Source organism: Mustelus asterias, chromosome 24, assembly GCF_964213995.1.
Source record: "Mustelus asterias chromosome 24, sMusAst1.hap1.1, whole genome shotgun sequence".
Lineage (NCBI taxonomy): Eukaryota > Metazoa > Chordata > Chondrichthyes > Carcharhiniformes > Triakidae > Mustelus > Mustelus asterias.
Window position 1 is genome coordinate 2,241,802 of NC_135824.1, and position 21,762 is coordinate 2,263,563.

General features: G+C 44.1%; 1 protein-coding gene across 1 annotated transcript in view; it reads right to left on the reverse strand.

Moving 5' to 3' along the window:
* Positions 1–21,762, reverse strand: part of megf11 (multiple EGF-like-domains 11) — a 270,326-nt gene that overhangs the window by 247,846 nt on the left and 718 nt on the right. The window lies entirely within an intron of this gene.

A 21,762-nucleotide genomic window follows, 5' to 3' on the forward strand; every position in this document is an offset into this window, starting at 1 on the left:
TGGTGAGGTGGGGGGGGGGGTGCCTGCGTTGCTGGGGTGGGGAGAAGGGCTCCGATGTTGTGATATCAGCAATGGGTTGACGCCTTCCGCGCCCATTGAGCACCGCAGGGGTTGGGGTGCGTTATTGACCCTGACAATCACATTTTAATTTGATGTTTTAAAGTTTCCTTTGTACTTTGATTTCTGTTCGGGCTGTTCCCCCTCCTTTTTGGGGAGCTGCCCATTTTACTTTGTCCTGACTTAACCTGAGTTTGTTTATTTGGTTTGACCTAAAAAGAGGGCAGCGAGGGCAGTCTTAGCTTCAATGTGAGATGAGATCAGGGAGCCTTTAACACTGGTGCCCCGATCTCTGTGCAGCCGGACCCGCTGGCACACTTAGCTCTCACCCAAGCACACAAGCACACACCCCTGCTTTTTTTTTTGACAAAGTGTCAGATGATCTGGAGAGAAAACCTGGCCGTTTCTCTGGGGAGAAACACGGTCATTTTCAGTCAGAACCTGGCACTTTGCCATTTTTTAAAAATAATCCACCCAGAGTGTCTGTTTTAACCAGTTCATCAAATAACCCCTTGAAACTCATCAAGGGCCTTTTAAACAATGTTAATTTTTAAAGACACATTTATTTGTCGTAATGTAATAATAAATATTCATTTCAGCCTATCGATGTCGACAGGGCAAGTCTCTCAAAACATAATCTCCAACATCAGGCAATTAGTTTGGGAATACCAATTTAAATAATGCCTGCAGATTTGCTGATATATTGATTCACGGGTAATCAATAATAAAAATGCAGGTCCCTGTGAGTAGACAAGAGGTACAAAGGGCACTTGCAGCAGGAGCAATTTCAGCAATTTCCATGGTTATTTTAAAACTAAAACAGTCAAATTCATTGCAAAAATGCAGTGAAGGCAGACGGGTTCAGCCCTGTGGCAATTTCTGATCATTATGGAATATCAGGCTGATTAATCTACATTACTTTAAAAAGAAACAACTTTTGACATAAACCAGAGAATGCTGGGAAATCCTCCCTTCCCAGACCCTCTCCGTCTCTTGTGATTGGCTGACAACCAATATCTATTACAAACCCACCAATTCCCGCAGCTACCTCAACGACAGCTCCTCACACCCTACTTCCTGTAAGGAATCTATCCCATTCTCCCAGTTTCTCCACCTTCATCACATCTGCACTGATGTTGCCACCTTCAAAAATCAACCGATGTTTCCCTCCCACTGTGTTTGATAGGGCACTCAACTGGGTTCGACCCATTTCCCGCACCTCTGCCCTCACCCACTCCCCTCCCTCCCAGAACCACAATGGGGTCCCCCTTGTCCTCACTTTTCACCCCACAAGCGTCTACATTCAAAGGATCATCCTCCGCCAACTCCAGCATGATGTCACCACCACAAAACACATCCTCCTATCACCCACTGTCAGCATTCTGCAGGGACCGCTCCCTCTGTGACATCCTGGTCCACTCCTCCGTTGCCTCCAACCCTTCATCCCTTTCCCATGGCACCATCCCTTGCAATTGCAGAGAGTGCAACACCTGTCCCTTTACCACTTCCTCCCTCACTGTTCGAGGCCCCAAATCCTCCTTTCAGATGAAGCACTTGCATCTTCTTCAGTTTGATTCACTTTTGTCGCTGCTCCCAATGTGCTCTCCTCTCCATTGGGGAGACTAAACGCAGACTGGGTGACTGCTTTGTGGAAGACCTTCACTCAGCCGGCAAGCATGACCCCAACCCTCCTGCTTCTCACCATTTCAACTCAGCACCTTAAAGTTCCCTCCCTCTCCCCCATCGTGTCATCCATCTTGGATTTTGCAGTATTTTTGTTGTAATCTCTCCCAGCCCCTTACTATCACTGTTCCAGCTGTTCCACCCCTTGTAATACAGTCTGTAATCCAACACATTTTTCTCTCTCTTTAGTTCTGAAGAAGAGTCACACAGACTCGAAACATTCACTCTGTTTTCGCTCCTCACAGATGCTATCAGATTGGCTGAGCTTTCTCAGCATTCTCAGTTCTTGTTTCAGATTTCAGCATCTGCTTTCAGCTTCTGACGTAGTCATTTGGTCATACACAACTTGAGTATCGCTGAAAGAGCGAGACAGACTGTTGAAGCTTTCCATCTTTCACTCATCAGGACAGACATGCGTACCAAATTTCAAAAGGAGCAACAATTTATGTTGCAGATGTAAAGGGTTCTGATTGGTTGGTGAGTGGACTCTGACTGGTTGAAGTGTTGCCATGGAGAAGGCACCATGGAACAGTTATCCCCCAAGCTTTTGTTGAGTTGAAAAAGATGCAATGCTCATTCCTGTTCTTTCTGGCTGTAGAGGAAGGACCCTGTATATGAATATGTGGCTTCTAGCAAGTATATGTGAACCACATTGGCAAACCCAACTGATAATCTTAAGTTGTTGTTAGTGCTGTTTGGAACAGAGTGCAGACCGTACTCAACCAGCACGTGCTTACAAAACATAATGTCCAACATTACATGTGATTCCGTGATTGGACAACACTGACTGAACAATGCCGAGTGTGCTGTGAATGATACTAACAATCAATTCAAGACAGAAAATGCTGGAAAATCTCAGCAGGTCTGACAGCATCAATGGAGTGAGAATAGAGCCAACATTTCAAGTCTGGGTGACCCTTCACCAGCTCTGATACGTTGACTTAATTCTCTCTCCACAGACCTGCTGATATTTTCCAGCACTTTCTGTTTTTGTTTCAGATTCCAGCATCCGCAGTGTTTTGTTTTTAACCAATTTAAGATTATTAGTATCATAATAAGGCTCCCTTCCGCCTGCAAGAAGCTACATATGTGAATACACAGGCTCCATCCTCTGCTAACAGAAAGGACATGTCCAGGCATTGCAACATTTTCAATTAAAAGCACACTGGACAACTGTTCCCTAGTGCATTTCCCATGGCAACACCTCAACCAGAATGGACTGGCCTTTTCTGAATTTAGAGTCATAGAGGTTTACAGCATGGAAACAGGCCATTCGGCCCAACTTGTCCATGCCACCCTTTTTTTTTAAAAACCCCTAAACTAATCCCAATTGCCCGCATTTGGCCCATATCCCTCTATACCCATCGTACCCATGTAACTATCTAAATGCTTTTTAAAAGATAAAATTGTACCCGCCTCTACTACTACCTCTGGCAGCTTGTTCCAGACACTCACCACCCTCTGTGTGAAAAAATTGCCCCTCTGGACACTTTTGTATCTCTCCCCTCTCACCTTAAACCTATGCCCTCTAGTTTTAGACTCCCCCACCTTTGGGAAAAGATATTGACTATCTACCTTGTCTATGCCCCTTATTATTTTATAGACCTCTATAAGGTCACCCCTCAGCCTCCTACGCTCCAGAGAAAAAAGTCCCAGTCTATTCAGCCTCTCCTTATAACTCAATCCATCAAGTCCCGGTAGCATCCTAGTAAATCTTTTCTGCACTCTTTCTAGTTTAATAATATCCTTTCTATAATAGGGTGACCAGAATTGCACACAGTATTCCAAGTGTGGCCTTACCAATGTCTTGTACAACTTCAACAAGACGTCCCAACTCCTGTATTCAATTTAAACAAAAGCTTGGGCAATGACTGTTCTCTGGTGCATTCTCCATGGCAACGTCTCAACCAATCAGACTCCACTTACCAACTAATCAGCACCGTTTTTGCATGCAGCATGAATTGTAACATCCTTTGAAATTTGGTATTCTTTTGTCTGTCCTGCTGAGTGCAAGATGAAAAGATTCAACTGCATGACTCCAATTTTTTTAGCAAAACCTTTGACATTTTAATGTGTTACTACTCCCTCCCCTGAGGGTGGCACGGTGGCACAATGGTTAGCACTGCTGCCTCACAGTGTCAGGGACCCGGGTTCGATTCCCGGCTTGAGTCACTGTCTGTGTAGAGTTTGCACATTCTCCCCGTGTCTGCGTGGGTTTCCTCCCACATTCTGAAAGATGTGCTGGTTAGGTGCAGTGACCCGAACAGGCACCGGACTGTGGCAACTAGGGGAATTTCACAGTAGCTTCATTGCAGTGTTAATGTAAGCCTTGTGACTAATAAATAAACTTTACTCAGTTACAGAGACTTGCAAAAGGAGAAAATAGAATTACTGTGTTTGAAATATTGTCAGTGCAGATGAAAAAACTTCAGAGAGCTATTGGTTTGTATATATGAAATATAATTAACTTCCATTATGCATTGTGACATCGGTACATGGACTAGTGACCACAAGATACATATTTAAACGGTTTAAATGAGGCACCAGATTCACATTGATCTGAATAACATTTTAGATCTTTTCACAGTAAAGACTAATTAAATTACTTAGACTAAAACAAAATAATATCTCACTAGTGTCCTTTCTTTCATCCTCTTAAGAATTATATTTTTTGCAATTTAGAATCATACGCCAGAATTCTACCGCCCCTCTGGCCATGCAATTGGAGCGGGTGAGGGGCGGCAATGCAAATGTCCGTTGAGCTCGGGTTGGATTTTTCCGGTCTCAGGTCGAGCGAGGCCATAAAATCCTGTACTTAGAACCCCTATAATGCAGATGGAGGCCATTCAGCCCATCAAATTTACTTTGAAGTTGCCTCATAATTTTCTCTCCTCTTTTATTGATAACCTCAAGTTTCTCTTCATCAGATTTCCTTGTCAGAAGGAGCAGCAATAAAACTGCCTCAAGGGCCCTCAGCCTCCCTGCGTTTCCTAGAGCAACTTACATTTATATAGCCATTTCCCTGTAAACAATATCTCATGGTATTTTGCAGGGTTTGGTAGTTAATGTAGATCAGAGAGGATGGTGGCAATGGGCAAGTGGGACTTGCTGCAAAATAAGGTGCAAACTGCAGCATTTTGCACCAGTTGTGGGCGGCACGGTGGCACAGTGGTTAGCACTGCTGCCTCACATCGCCAGGGACCCGTGTTCAATTCCAGCCTTGGGTGACTGTTTATGTGGAGTTTTCACGTTCTCCCCGAGTCTGTGTGGGTTTCCTCTGGGTGCTCCGGTTTCCTCCCACAATTCAAAGATGTGCATGTTAGGTGGATTAGCCATGGTAAATGCACAGTCCAAGCAATGATAGGACACTAGGAAGTTCTGTGGGACAAAGGGACTTTGGCCTATTTGTCCACAGATCTCTGAAGGCGGAAGGGCATGTTAATAGGGTGGTGAATAGGGCATATGGGACACTTGCCTTTATCAATCGAGGCATAGATTACAAAAGCAGGGAAGTCATGTTGGAGTTGTATAGAACTTTGGTGAGGCCACAGCTGGAGCACTGTGTGCAGTTCTGGTCGCCATATTATTGGAAGGATGTGATTGCATTGGAGGGGGTGCAGAGGAGATTTACCAGGATGCTGCCTGGGATGGAACACTTAAGTTATAAAGAGGTTGGTAAGCTTTGGTTGTTTTTGTTGGAGCAGAGAAGACTGAGGGGCGACCTGATTGAGGTGTACAAGATTATGAGGGACATGGACAGAGTGGATAAGGAGCAGCAGTCCCCCTTAGTTGAAGGGTCAGTCATGAGGGGACGTAGGTTCAAGGTGAGAGGCAGGAGGTTTCGAGGGGATGTGAGGAAAAGCTTTTTTACCCAGAGGGTGGTGAGGGTCTGGAATGTGCTGCCTGGGAGGGTGGTGGAGGCGAGATGCCTCACATCCTTTAAAAAGTACCTGGATGAGTACTTGGCGCATCATAACATTCAGGGCTATGGGCCAAGTGCTGGCAGATGGGATTCGGTGGGAGTTCAGGTTCTAATGTGTCGGTGCAGGCTCGATGGGCCGAAGGGCCTCTTCTATGCTGTATGATTCTAAGATTCTATGAAAGTCAGCATGGATTTAGGGAAGGGAAATTAGGCTTGACAACGCTGCTGGAATTCTTTGAAGATGTAACTAGTAGAATTGACCAGGGAGAACTAGTGGATGTGGTTTATTTAGACTTTCAAAAGGCTTTTGACGAGGTCTCACATAGCAGACTATTGTGTAAAGTTAAAGAGCAATTTATTGCAGGTAACGTCTTGAGATGGATAGAAAGCTGGTTAGCTTTTAGTTGGATGGGAGGGTGAGTTGTGAGGAGGATGCAGAGATGCTTCAGCGTGATTTGGAAGATTGAGTGAATGGGCAAATGCATGACAGATGCAGCATAATGTGGATAAATGAGGTTATCCACTTCAGGAGGAAGGCAGATTATTATTTGAATGGGTGTGAATTGAGAGAGGTGGATACTCAGTGAGACCTTGATGTCCTCATGCATCAGTCGCTGAAAGTAAGCGCGCAGGTACAGCAGGCAGTAAAGAAGGCAAATGGTATGTTGGCCTTCATAGCGAGAGGCTTTGAGCATAGGAAACAAATGTTTTACTGCAATTGTATAGGGCATTGCTGAGGCCATACCTGGAGTATTGTGGGCAGTTTTGGTGTTCTTATCTGAGGAAGGATGTCCTTGCTATAGAGGGAGTACAGCGAAGGTTTATCAGGCTGATTCCTGGGATGGCAGGACTGTCATATGAGGAGAGACTAAGTCGGTGAGGATTATATTCACTGGAGTTTAGAAGAGTGAGAGGGGATCCCATAGAAACTTATGAAATTCCAACAGGGTTAGACAGGATAGATTCAGAAAGAATGTTCCCAATGGTGGGAGAGCCCGGAACTAGGGGTCATAGTTTGAGGATAAGGGGTAAACCTCTTAGAACTGAGGTGAGGAGAAATTCTTCACCCAGAGGGTGGTGAATGTGTGGAATTCACTCCCACAGAATGTAGTTGAGGCCAAAATGTTGTGTGATTTCAAGCAGGAATTAGATATCGCTCTTGGGGCTAAAGGGATCAAGGATATTGAAGATTTAAAGTTTATTTATTAGTGTCACAAGTTGCCTTACATTAACACTGCAATGAAATTACTCTGAAAATCCCCTAGTCGCCACACTCCGGTGCCTGATCGGGCACACTGAGGGAGAATTTAGCATGGCTTTCGGACTGTGGGAGGAAACTGGAGCACCCGGAGGAAACCCATGCAGACATGGGGAGAACGTGCAGACTCTGCACAGACAGTGACCCAAGCTGGGAAGCAAATCTGGGTCCCTGGTGCTGTGAGGCAGCAGTGCTAACCGTTGTGCCACCCCATGAATTTGATGATCAGCCATGATCATAAGGAATGGCGGAGCAGGTTTGAAGGGCTGAATGGCCTACTCCTGCTTCTAGTTTCTATGTAGCTTTCTTTCTATGTCGGTTATATGTCCTCCACCTATACTGTGCATTATATGGGTTAAGTGACTTCTATGTTCAAAGGAATTCAACTATAAAGATTAAATTTAAGGTATTTTTGGATTGTTTTTTTCTTTCAAACAATAAGAACTGATGACATCACCGATTGAGTTGATGTACATAGTGCGTCCAAAATGGAAATAACACTTACTGAAGCAGTTATAGGTTAATAACCATCTCTGCTGATCTTAATCAACTTTTGTCACGCTGTCGGGTTCATGAACAGCTGAATTCAACAGCGATCCTTTTTTCAATTAAGAGCTGGATTTTACCCCAACTCCTTTTCAGTTTAAATTGAGACAAGACAGCCAACATTCCCAACAGCCCAGCAGATTAAACATACCAGCGAATGGAATGTGTTACCGTACTGAACAGGAAGGCCACAGGTTAAATTGCTAAGCTGTTGTGAATTTGCTGATCTCAGCCAGGCTGTTGATGTGGGGACTACAATCCCCTTTGTGTCCTTGAGGTAGCAAGCAGAAAAAAAACAGAAACTCAGCAAGTTCTCCGCACACAGTGCTCACTGACTACAATGGTGGCCATTGTGGCCATTGGTTGGAAAAGATAGGACTCGGTTGATGAAGTCAACCTGAAGTTGTACTGAAGCTCTCTCTATAACTTCAGCTCTGAGCAGTCAGTTCACCCTCCCTAACTCTCAGATATACAGACCAGCAAGATACTCATCACAAACACCAGGAACTGCCACGGTTCAAACTATGAATGAATAACCTAATAATGCTGACTGCACATTCACACTGCCTAAACTGACATTAAAATGGCTACTTGCTTAAGACGCCAGGAGTTATGGCAGCCACTGAACTGTATCCCAACATGAATTACTGACTGGAATAATGAACAGAAGTAAAGAAAGGAAACAAAGAATAGAAGTTGGTCTCAATGTAAGACTGAATTTGAACATTAATAATTTCACATTAGAAACAAAAGTGCTTTCACCCAAAAGTGGCTGTGCAAGTAATAAAAAAAGCAAAGTTAGGGTGGGGGTTCTACATAGAATCCTACAGTGCAGAAGGAGCCCATTCGGCCCATCGAGTCTGCACCGACCACAATCCCACCCAGGCCCTATCCCCATAATCTCATGCATCTACCCTAGCTAGTCCCCTTGACACTAAGGGGTATTTTAGCATAGCCAATCCATCTAACCAGCACATCTTTGGACTCTGGGAGGAAACTGGAGCACCCGGAGGAAACCCACACAGACATGGGGAGAATGTGCAAACTCCACACAGACAGTGACCCGAGGCTGGAATCGAACCCGGGTCCCTGGAGCTGTGAGGCAGCAGTGCCAACCACTGTGCCGCTGTATCGCCAGGTACATGAAGGAGGCTGGGTAAATTAGTGAAACTCATTCAATTTTGTTCCATTAGAATTGCCAACCATCCAGAATTGTCCTGGGGCGGAATTTGACAATGCAGCCATTGGCTTCGGCGAAAATCCCACCAGTGGGAGGGGCTGTCAAATCCCACCCCTGCCTTCTCCAGAAACTAAAGATTAATCTCCCTGGACATTGATCATAAAACATAGGAGCAGATGTAGGCCATTTGGCCCATCAAATCTACACCACCATTCAGTGAGATCATGACTGATCTGATATAATATTCGTCAACTCCACTTTCCCGCCTTATCCCCATAACCGTCGATTCCCTGACTGATTAAAAGTCTATCTAACTCAGCCACTGATGCAACAAACCATGGACAAAAATTACCACATCATCAAAAAAAAGTGTTTGGGTGGAATTTTACGAGATTGATTCTAAATGTCCAGCTGACTTGAAAATGGGAGAGTTCCTGATCGTTTTTTTTGGACGAGTTTTCACACCCAATCTTATGCACTTAGTCACTGAAAAAATGGTGTAGACTGTTTCCAGCTGCTGCAGGCAGTGGGCTGGGCTTAATTCACATTTCCACTCCATCTGACGAAGGAGCAGCGCTCCGAAAGCTAATGGCATTTGCTACCAAATAAACCTGTTGGACTTTAACCTGGTGTTGTTAAAACTCTTACTTAATTCACCAGCCAGCCTGTAGAGGGAGCTACTGCGCATGTGCAAACCCCTGATTCTGCACATGCTCAATATAAACTGCAGGGGTCTGGCAGTAAGAAGTCTCACAACACCAGGTTAAAGTCCAACAGGTTTATTTGGTAGCAAATACCATAAGCTTTCGGAGCACAGCTCCTTCGTCAGATGGAGTGGATATCTGCTCTCAAACAGTACACAGACACAGAAATCAAATTCCAGAATACTGATTAGAATGCAAATCTCTACAGCCAGCCAGGTCTTAAAGGTACAGACAATGTGGGTGGAGGGAGCATTCAACACAGGTTAAAGAGATGTGTATTGTCTCCAGACAGTACAGCTTGAGACAGAGCTGTCAGGCCCCTGCTGCTGCAGGCAGCCTCAACCAGCTCCCCCCCCCACCCCACGGCCAATCGGAGGACCTCAATGGCTTCTGGTTCCACCGGCGAGGCCAACACAACTGTTCCCCGTTCATGAGGAGCAGACGTTTTGCTTGCCGGAGAGAACCTCACCCAGCGACACCATAAAGGCAAGCAAGCCCAGTCGATTGAGCGCCTGCCTCACTAAACACATGCAAATCTTCATTTAAATAAAGTTGAATAAATTACTCAGCCTCTCGCCCATTTCCGGCTCCGGTTCTTGTAAAATCGCGAGACCCGAGAAATCGGGCGTGATTCTGATTTCTTTGCCCTGGTATGATTTTACTGGCTCGCTCTGCCTAGCAATGGGCGGGGCAAGCGGGTAAAATCCCGCCCTTTATCTTTACATTTTCTTGGAACGTTTTTGTTTAACAGTAATAACAATAATGGAAGTGTGAAATTAGTAACAGGCTGATTGGTTGGAGGCAGGAGACCATCTGGTGAAACCCACAGAAATATATCCCACTAGAATTGGCAATGCCACCCTCTGGCTGGGTGGATACCACACTTCCCACCTGAAAAGCACACATGGAAGTTGACTTTTGGATTGATTTAATACAACAATCCAATCAGAGGAAAGAACAAATGGACATTCGAACCGTTAGGACAACAAAACATCAAACAGAACAAGAAAACATTGTTTTTGTGCATCTTTGTATCTCCAGCCAGATTTTAAGCGGTTACACGAAGGATTGATTTACAATGGGTCACAAATCAATTCCTAGCTCATTTACAAATTACTAATTCTGCTGCTGCTTTCGTGTTTTTATTTATAACCGTTTTTTAAATGTGATTCTGACATTCTGCATGTCTCAAGGCAACTGGGAGTGGGGAATGACTTCTAAAAGTTAGAAGATGTTCGCCATGAATGAGTTGGCCTCCAAATTTGCCTCACCGTCTCCCTCACGTCCTCCGTATTAAAACATGATGTGAAATAATGAATGCTGTGGAAATTGCAGGTGTGATTTTTAACTCCCGCTCTGTATGGAGTCGCTGGAAGTTAAAAAGTTAAAATAAATTTTCTGGTGTTCCCACGGGTCTGCTTCCCTTGTCCTTCTAGATGGTACTGGTCATAGGGTTTGGAAGGTGTAACTTAAGGAGCCTTGGTGAGTTCCTGCAGTACATCTTGTAGATAGTACACACTGCTGCCACTGTGTGTCTGTGGTGGAGGGAGTGGATGTGGATTGGGCGGCACGGTAGCACAGTGGTTAGCACTGCTGCTTCACAGCTCCAGGGACCTGGGTTTGATTCCCGGCTTGGGTCACTGTCTGTGTGGAGTTTGCACATTCTCCTCGTGTCTGCGTGGGTTTCCTCTGGGTGCTCCGGTTTCCTCCCACAGTCCAAAGATGTGCGGGTTAGGTTGATTGGCCATGCTAAAAATTGCCCTTAGTGTCGTGCGATGCGTAGGTTAGAGGGATTAGTGGGTAAATATGTAGGGATATGGGGGGAGGGCCTGGGTGGGTTTATGGTTGGTGCAGACTCGATGGGCCGAATGGCCTCTTTCTGTACTGTAGGGTTTCTATGATTTCTATGATTTCAATCAAGTGGGCTGCTTTGTCCTGGATGGTGTCAAGCTTCTTGAGTGTTGTTGGAGCTGCATTCATCCAGGCAAGTGCAGAATATTCCATCACACTTCTGACTTGTGCCTTGTAGATGGAGAACAGGCTTTGGAGAGTCAGCAGAATTCCTCGCCTCTGACCTGCTCTGACAGGATTTATAAAGCTATTCCAGTTCAGTTTCTGGTCAATGATAACCAACAGGATGTTGATTCAGTGATGGTCATGCCATTGGATGTCAAGGGGTGATGGTTAGATTCTCTTTTGTTGGAGATGGTCATTGCCTGGCACTTGTGTGGCACAAATGTTGCTTACCACTGGTAAGCCCAAGCCAGGATATTGTCTAGATCTTGCTGCATTTGGGCATGAACTGCTTCAGTATCTGAGAAGTCGCGAATGGTGCTGAACATTGTGTAATCATCAGCGAACATCCCCACTTCTGACCTTATGATGGAAGGAGGGTCAATGATGAAGCAGCTGAAGATGGTTGGGTCGAGGACTCTCCCCTGAGGGACTCCTGCAGTGATGTCCTGGAGCTGAGATGATTGACCTCCAACCACCACAACCATCTCCCTCTGTGCCGGGTCTGACTCCAACCAGCAGAGATTTTGCTCCTGATTCCCACTGACTCCAGTTTTGCTCGGGCTCCTTGATGCCACACTCGGTCAAATGTTGCCTTGATGTCAAGGGCAGTCACTCTCGCCTCACCTCTGGATTAAACTCTACTGTTTGAACCAAGGTTGTGATGAGGTCAGGAGCTCAGTGACCCTGGCAGAACCCAAACTGAGCGCCAGTAAGCAGGTTATTGCTGAGCAAGTGCTGCTTGATAGCGCTGTTGATGACTTTTCCATCACTTTATTGATGATCGAGAGTAGACTGGGTGGTAATTGTCCGGGTTGGATTTGTCCTGTTTCTTGTGTACAGGCCATACCTGGGCAATTTTTCACATTGACAGGAAGATGCCAGTGTCGTAGCTGTACTGGAAAAATTTGGCTAGGGGCGCGGCAAGTTCTGGAGCACAAGTCTTCAGTGATATTGCCGGAATATTGTCAGGACCCAGAGCCTTTGCCGTATCCAGTGCCTTCAGCTGTTTCTTGATATCATGTGGAGTGAATCAAATTGACTGAAGACTGACGTCTGTGATGCTGGGGACCTCCGGAGGAGGCCGAGAATGGACTATCCACTCAGCACTTCTGAACGAAGGTCATTGCGAATGCTTCAGCTTTATCTGCCGGATGTAAACAAAATGAGTCCATTTCACATTTGAAATAACCTTGTTTGTCTGCACCTAGGTCCACAAGAATAGGATTGCTTTCATAGATGATCATCTTTTGGCTTTAGCTCTATTTTTGCCTCCAGGCAGATTGTGACATCTGTAAAGTATTGAATTATTCTTTAATGGTCACCCTACTGGCTATTTGAAAGTTCCTGTCAAGGGTGACAGTTGAAGTGAATCTCTTAATTTGCTAAATAGAAAGCTGCTTGCTAGATGAAGCCCTTTGTTCATTCTGTCTCTTTCTATCTAGTTTTTTAACAATAGATTCTGACTAAAGTACAAAGTGACTTCTTTTGCGGTAAAGTCATTTAAGATGACTGACGCACAAAGCACGTTTTGGGGTCAGATTAAATAAAGTGGTTGGCAGATAGTGTCCATTAATGTTCACATTACTATTTACTCACATGTTTATCTGGCTAACATTCACCTCCTTAACGTACACTTTGAGTTGTACATGTGGATGGTTAGCAGTTTTTTTTTATTGTGAAAGGTTAGATTTGTATTGACGACTGTCGCATTAAGACAGAAGATCAAGCTTCAGAAATGCCAATCTTTGGGCTCTTTCACTGATTCTGTTGATATAAACATTCAAGAATGTCAGCATACTTGTGTTGCTTAGCGATGAATTCAAGGATTAAATTGGTCATTTTAAAGGCCAAGTGATTACTGAATATTATTCTCCACATAAAATCCATTCACTCTTTTCCTTTCCCATTTTACATCCTTTGCAGAATTTAGCAAAAAGCTTTTTTTTCCTATGAAAGATTAGTTATTTGATTCTTTCTTTCTGATCGAACATGTGGCTATAATTGGCCATTACTAACTAGCTATTTCTGTAGATCGTACAAACAAAAGAATATCCCAGTCTTGTATGCTGTAAGTAGCTGCCGGCATTGGACTGGGGTGGGCACAGTAAGAAGTCTCACAACACCAGGTTAAAGTCCAACAGGTTTACTTGGAATCACAGCACTGCTCCGAAAGCTCGAGATTCCAAATAAGCCTCTTGGACTTTAACCTGGTGTTGTGAGACTTCTTACTTGGTATGCTACAGGTATCGGTGTGAATCAATTAACGTCATTCTGTTCAGAGGCATCTCCAGTTGCTTCACAGACACATCAAACACCTGTAATCAAAGACTTATTTGATAATCATATTTGTGTGAACAAATACAATTTTGAATCCAGTAAATGAATGATCAGTTATGAGGAATTCCAGATTTTAGATCCCTTTGTTCTAGAAATGTATTTATATCCCGTCTGTTGTGCATGAAGTTATTCACTGCGATAGGAAAAATGGAAAAGCAGAAGTTTTTTGGTTTTAACTGGGTATGAGAAATGTCCGTATTCAAAAGGAGCTGGATGTCCTTTATTAATTCATCCATGGGATGTGGGCATCGCTGGCAAGGCCACCATTTGTTGCTGATCCCTAATTGCCCCTGAGAAGGTGGTGGTGAGCTGCTTCTTGAACCGCTGCAGTCCATGTAGTGTAGGTACACCCACAGTGCTTTTAGGAAGAGAATTCCAAATTTCTCACCAGTGACAGTGAAGTGGAACGGCAATATGTGGTTCCAAGTCAGGATGGTGTGTGGCTTGGAGGGAAACTCGCAGATGTCCCCATGTATCTGCTGCCCTTGTCCTTCTAAGTGGTGAAGTTCACTGGATTGCAATATAGAGAGTTATAGAGGTTTACAGCATGGAAACAGGCCCTTTGGCCCAACTTGTCCATGCCGCCCACTAAACTAGTCCCAATTACCCGCATTTAGCCCATCTCGCTCTATACTCATCTTACCCATGTAACTGTTGAGGATTAGCAGGTTGCAGTTCCTCTTGTAGATGGCACACACTGTTGCCACTGTGTGCCAATTGTGGAGGGAGTGAGGTTTAAGATGGTGCATGGGGTGCATTGGCTGCTTTGTCCTACATGGTATCATGCATCCTGAGTGTTGTTGGAGCTCCGGTGGAGAGGATTCAATCACACTTCTGACTTGTGTCTTGTAGATGGTAGACAAGCTTTGGGGAGTTGGGAGATGAGTTACTTGCCTCCAAATTCCCTGCCTCTGACCTGCTCTTGTAGCCACAGTATTTACATGGCCGGTCCAGTTCAATGTCGTGTCACTGGTAACCCCTAAGGTGTTGATGATAAGAAGTTCATCAATGGCAATGTCATAGGGCGATGGTTAGATCCTCTCTTATTGGAGATAGTCATTGCCTGGCACTTTGTGGTGTGTGAATGTTACTTGACACTTATCAGTCGAAGCCTAAGTGTTGTCGATGTCTTGCTGCATTTGGACAGAAACTGCTTCAGTATCTGAGGAGTCGTGAATGGTGCTGAACATTGTGTAATCATCGGCGAACATCCCCACTTCTGACCGTATGACAGAGGGAAGGTCATTGATGAAGCAGCTGAAGATGGTTGGGTCGAGGACTCTCCCCTGAGGGACTCCTGCAGTGCTGTCCTGGAGCTGAGATGATTGACCTCCAACCACCACAACCATCTTCCTTTGTACCAGGTACGACTCCAACTAGCGGAGAGTTTTCCTCCTGATTCCCACTGATTTCAATTTTGCCAGGGCTCATGTTGTTACATGAAGACAAATGCTGCCTTGATGTTGAGAGCTGTCACTCTCACCTCACCTCTAGAATTCAGCTCTTTTGTCCATGTTTGGACCAAGGCTGGAATGAGGGCTGGAGCCAACTGGTCTGGTGGAACCTAAAGGTATATTGGTGAGTGGGTTATTGATGTTTAAGTGACATTTGACATCCAGTTAATGACATCTTCCATCTCCTGATTATGGAGAGACTAATGGGACGATAATTGGCCCAATTGGATTGGCCCTGCTTTTTTGGACACGACATACCTGAGCAATTTTCCACATTGCTGGGTAGATGTATTGGAACAACTTGTCTCTTGACCGTGAAGCAGCAATGCTAACCAGCGTGCCACCGTGCTGCCCCAGGTGGAAACAGGTGAAAAATGGTTGGCTCACTCGAGTCGCAAACCAGAAAGGAGGACAGTCCTACATTCATGCCCGTGCCTGACTGGAATAAATCTGGGGAGCCCCGAAACAGCTCACCAGCCTGGGTCTGACTGGAGTAAATCTGGGGATCCCTGAAACAGCTCACCAGCCTGGGCCTGACTGGAGTAAATCTGGGGAGCCTCGAAACAGCTCACAGCCTGGGCCCTTTGAATTTCAGCTAAACTCCAGAAGAAAGAGATATAGCTGAGATGTTATCAAATATCCACTGCCTTTGGTTTGTCCCGCGCTTTCATCTGTTTCTCGATATCTTCTGAAGCGCATCCTTGAATCAGGTACAATAAGCAACTTGGAAGGTAAATGCTAATTATATTCCTGTCACTTGTAATAAAGACTCGCAGTAAAAATGTCTAACTATAATAGTACAGGGCATTGGGGAGACCAAGCCTGGAGTACTATACACAGTTTTAGTCTCACTAACTGGAACACAGGATACACTGCTGAGGGAGGTGAATTCACCCAGACATTCAGTCCATCTTCAATCAACCCTTCAGAACAATTCTAACTTTGCCCCACTGCTGTATCCAATTGTTTCTTAAACGATTCCTCTTTGATCAAGTTTTTGTTGGCCCTCCAAATATCCCCCTCACTGGTTTGGTATACATTTCTGCATCATTGTTCATTTGATTTGATTTGATTTGATTTATTATCGTCACATGTATTAGCATACAGTGAAAGGTATTTTTCTTGCGCACTATACAGACAAAGCATACCATTCATAGAGAAGGAAAGGAGAGGGTGCAGAATGTAGTGTTACAGTTATTGCTAGGGTGTAGAGAAAGATCAACTTAATATAAGGTAAGTCCATTCAAAACTCTGATGGCAGCAGGGAAGAAGCTGTTCTTGAGTTCGTTGGTACTTGTCCTCAGACTTTTGTATCTTTCTCCCAACGGAAGAAAGTGGAAGAGAGAATGTCCGGCGTGCATGGGTCCTTGATTATGCTGGCTGCGTTTCTGTGGCAGCAGCAAGTGTAGACAGAATCGATGGGAGGCTGGTTTGCGTGATGGACTGGGCTTTGTTCACAACCGTTTATAGTTTTTTGCGGTCTTGGACAGAGCAGGAGCTATGCCAAGCTGTGATACAACCAGAAAGAATGTTTTCTATGGTGTATCTTTAAAAGTTGGTGAGAGTCATAGTGGACATGCCAAATTTCCTTAGCCTCCTGAGAAAGTAGAGACGTTGGTGGGCTTTCTTAACTAAAGCATCAGTGTGGAGGGAGCAGGACAGGTTGTTGGTGATCTGAACACCTCGAAACCTGAAGCTCTCGACCATTTTCACTTCATCCCTGTTAATGTAGACAGGAGCATGCCCTCCACTACGCTTCCTGAAGTCGATGACTATCTCCTTCGTTTTGCTGAGGGAGAGATATTTACCAGAATTATATGGAGCTAAAAGATGTTCAGTTGAGATGTAATTTGCTTTATAAGAGTAGAAAATAACAGGTGCCACCAAGCGGCCATTGACACACCACCTAGCAAGTAATTACACTGCAACATGGGCAGAGATGCAAGTGTTCTGTGTGCCGCCTTCATTGTTGGCCTTGTGCGGCACAGGAAGCGCAAAGAAAGAGCAAGAAAGACAATTAAATACTTACAATAGAAAAAGAATTGAAGCACCGTTATTTAGGCAACTCTATACTTTGGAGAGTATTGCGGCTTTAATTTAGTTTCCTATTATAATTATCGGTGTTATAAGTTCTTTTCTAAAGGTAATCTTTCTGGAAAGTATATCTTGGTTTTTTTCCTTTTCGTTGCAGCATCCTGAGTAAATGGATGTGCTGAATAGAATGCTTTGAAACAGCTGTGGTATTTGGAAGTCATTCATTATTGAGAGTGGTTCTGCCAAATGCACATCGCAGGGAATGAAATGACAACAAAGAGACCCCTATAATTTGTCTCAAGGCACTCTGTCTAATCAGCGCTTGCTTTTACTATTTTTGCTCCTGACCACAGACAAACAAAGAAAGCTCAGTAAATATATAACAGCTGTGGCTGATAAATCTCACCGAGAATGATCTTTAACTTTTCTGTTTCAATTAGGGTCAAATGTATTATGGACATTTATAGAGCGGAAACATCACTTTAGAAAACTCGGTATTTCCGGATTCTCCGACTCCTTTCTCTCCCTGATTAACTGTATCTGCTTTGTTGGGATGGTAAGAGCGCAAAATATTTGTCCTCAGAAAATTCCAGCATTTAAAGAAGAGTTATATTCAGACAGGCACATGTGTTCAACCAATCGTCTATACGTTTTCCCATTGTGCTACATTCCAGCGAAAGTCCAATCAATGGAAATCAAAATTGTGCAGTTTCTATAACAGACAAAGAATAATCCACAACATTGGGTTTACAAACAGACAGAGAATTCAAAAGCTATCCCACTATTTATTCTCATTTTTACTCTGAATATTTGGTGCTGTTTTAAGATCGTCCGACTGGGAATAATGCACGAACTCTGACAAAGCATTATTTTTCGATTCAGGCTTTTGGTTCAGTATTCCCAGAAGCTGCACCCAAGCTGGAAAAGCAATTTTTATTTTTCTGTGTACATTTTATTTGTACCAAATTTCAGCTTTATTATAATTCATTATAGAACATATGTAGAATTCTGGACATAACTGCTGTAAAGCACCTAACCAAAGAGTTGTTGATAATCTTAATCCTGTTCCTGGCGTATATTGAGTCCAGTACAACACTGTGTAACGTGACTGATTATACCTGTGAGAAAATGTCACAATGATGTCACAGGGATTTTCTTCCAAGGTCTGGTACAAGGTTGGGTCAGTTAAAGAAAAGAGAAACTCAGTCACAGCAGGAACATTGGTGGATCTGAAGTTGGTAAAAGTCCATTTATAGAATCCCTATAGTACAGAAGGAGACCATTCAGCCCATCGAGCCTGCACCGACAACAATCCCACCCAGGCCCTACCTCTGCAACCCCACGTATTTACCCTGCTAATCCCCGTGATAATAAGGGACAATTTAGCATGGCCAATCAACCTAACCCACACATCTTTGGACTGCGGGAGGAAACCGGAGCACTTGGAGAAAACCCACGCAGACACAGGGAGAACGTGCAAACTGCACACAGACAGTGACCCAATTGAACCCGGGTCCCTGGTGCCGTGGAGCAGCAGTGCTAACCACTGTGCCACCGTGCCACCCCAAGTGGAAACAGGTGAAAAATGGTTGGCATACTCGAGTCGCAAACCAGAAATGAGGACAGTCTTAAATCCATCCCCGAACCTGACTGGAGTAATTCTGGGGAAACCGGAAACAGCTCACCAGCCTGGGCCCTTCAGCTAAGTTCAAGAAGAAAAGGGGTAGGGAAAACGGGAAGGTCGGGCGAGCATGGATCAATGGCCTGTAATATTAACCTGGAAGCAGGAGGAGCACTTCAGTTCCTCCTGACTCTACATTCAGGGAAATGAACAATCTAGCATTTCCTATAGAGAAGGGCTGGTTAGGCTGTAGTACAGTCAAGCCACAATGCGAGCTCTGACTACATTAAACACTTCCTGAAAAAGGGTGCTGCAATAGGCATATAGGCAACATTTTCAAACTGAAATGAGACCCATGCTCATTTCGGGAAAGAACTCCTAAAATAAGGTTTGACTAATTTAACAGCAGCCCATACACACACACTCAAATCAGGTACAGGATCTTTCGGCTAAATTAATCCCTGCCCTTTTCACTCTGAGACAACCAGCGTGCTGGGTCCGGGCATCAGAAACGAGAAGGCTGGAAAGAATTCAGGATCCTGATTTCAATTTTGACACCAGACCTACCTCATTTCTGATGACGCAGCGCTGTGCTAAATTAATCATTATTGCGCCATTTCATGCCTGCAAAACAGGTGGAATGTTGTTGAATTTATGCCCCTTGACACCAAGGGTAGATCACATTGAGAGTGCTATTGCCATCCCACACAGCCACGCTGCTGCAAGGTGACACCAGTTTTATTTTAGAACATCAATATTTAATAGTATACTGTGGACTCTCATATTGAATCAAGCTGCAAGAAATTAAAGCAAAACAGAGGTCTGCAGGTGCTTGTGTCAGTCCCAAGAGCTTTAATTTAAGATAATATGGGTCACAGAGTTTTGAGGGTGTCAATTTTTAGATGGGAGGCTGTACATTACAATCCCTGGACCTGCAGAACTCGTGCTCTTACCAACTCTGTGTTATCCTGAGGAACACATCATTCTTCACATTTCAAACTAACCTCACTACTGATCCCACATGATAAACCTGAAAATGCATCCTGTATGTGCCATCATTTCCAAGATCCTTTCCTGTGTTGCTGGTGCTTTTAAACTGTATAATATGTTCCAGCTACAATGAGAAAATTGCAGTTCATCACAGATTTGAACTAAAATTGGGGGAATTCACAGCAGATCAATGTGGCTGCTGTCAGTTTTGATAAAGTTTGTCCCACGTCAACCCCTCTCTGGTTTAAATACTGAAAGAACTGTTGCTTGCTTGCAGTATTTCCTGTTTCATATTTATCGCATTCATATAAAACACAGATCTGTTTGTTTAGTTTATTCTATAAGACCAACAATACTCCAGTTTATTTTGGTACGTAAAGATTTGGGTAACTTTCGCACTGCCAATCTTAGCACAAAATGCAAAGTGGTTGTCATTTCATTGTCAAAAACACGTGACTATCCGTCAGAAAATAAAACCATTTGCCACAGGCTGTAGAAAGAAAGGTTCTGGTGCCTGTTTCACAACTCATTGGAAAATAGAAAATAAATGTATTTTCCACTTACTAAAATAACTCATAAAACACTTCTGTTTTTATAAGTGCCTCCCTCAAGCTGTCTTTACTTCAACCCTGACATCGAATGCTCTAACCTAAATGTTTATTTACATCCTTTGAATGAACACAGACCTCGTGAGATGGCAGTAGAGGGAGGTGCAGTAAACTTTAGGGAGGTGATGGCATAGTGGTATTATCCCTAGACTATTAATCCAGAAATTTAGCTAATTTTCTGGGGACCTGGGTTCGAATCCCGCCATATCAGATGCTGGAATTTGAATTCAATAAAAAATTATCTAGAATTAAGAATCTACTGATGACTATAAAACCATTGTCGATTGTCGGAAAAATTCATCACTGATGTCCTTTAGGGAAGGAAATCTGCTGTCCTTACCCGGTCTGGCCTACATGTGACTCCAGAGCCACAGCAATGTGGTTGACTCTCAACTGCCCTCCAAGGGCAACTAGAGATGGGCAATAAATGCTGGTCAGCAGCGATGCCCATGTCCCATGAATGAATTAAAAAAAACTTTGGTGGGAATTTTGAGCTCCTGTTTTAGAGGACGGGATCAACGATGGGGGTGATCCCCCCAGAGGGTCCAAAACAGGTGGACAGAATGGTGAAGAAGGCATTCGGCATGCTTGGTTTCATCGGTCAGAACATTGAATACAGGAGTTGGGACATCTTGTTGAAGTTGTACAAGACATTGGCAAGGCCACACTTGGAATACTGTGTGCAATTCTGGTCACCCTATTATAGAAAGGATATTATTAAACTAGAAAGAGTGCAGAAAAGATTTACTAGGATGCTACCGGGACTTGATGGATTGAGTTATAAGGAGAGGCTGAATAGACTGGGACTTTTTTCTCTGGAGCGTAGGAGGCTGAGGGGTGACCTGATAGAGGTCTATAAAATAATGAGGGGCATAGACAAGGTAGATAGTCAATATCTTTTCCCAAAGGTAGGTGAGTCTAAAACGAGAGGGCATAGGTTTAAGGTGAGAGGGGAGAGATACAAAAGTGTCCAGAGGGGCAATTTTTTCACACAGAGGGTGGTGAGTGTCTGGAACAAGCTGCCAGAGGTAGTAGTAGAGGCGGGTACAATTTTATCTTTTAAAAAGCATTTAGATAGTTACATGGGTACGATGGGTATAGAGGGATATGGGCCAAATGCGGGCAAGTGTGACTAGCTTCGGGGTTTAATAAAAAGGGCGGCATGGACAAGTTGGGCCGAAGGGCCTGTTTCCATGCTGTAAACCTCTATGACTCTCTGACTCTAACTCAACTACAGAGAAGAAAAGAAAATACTAGGATGTATAGCTGCATGGAGATTATGTAAACACTTATAAGCCTTAGTTATGCCACACTTGGAATAGTGTATGCAAGTTTAGTTACCACACTTTGGG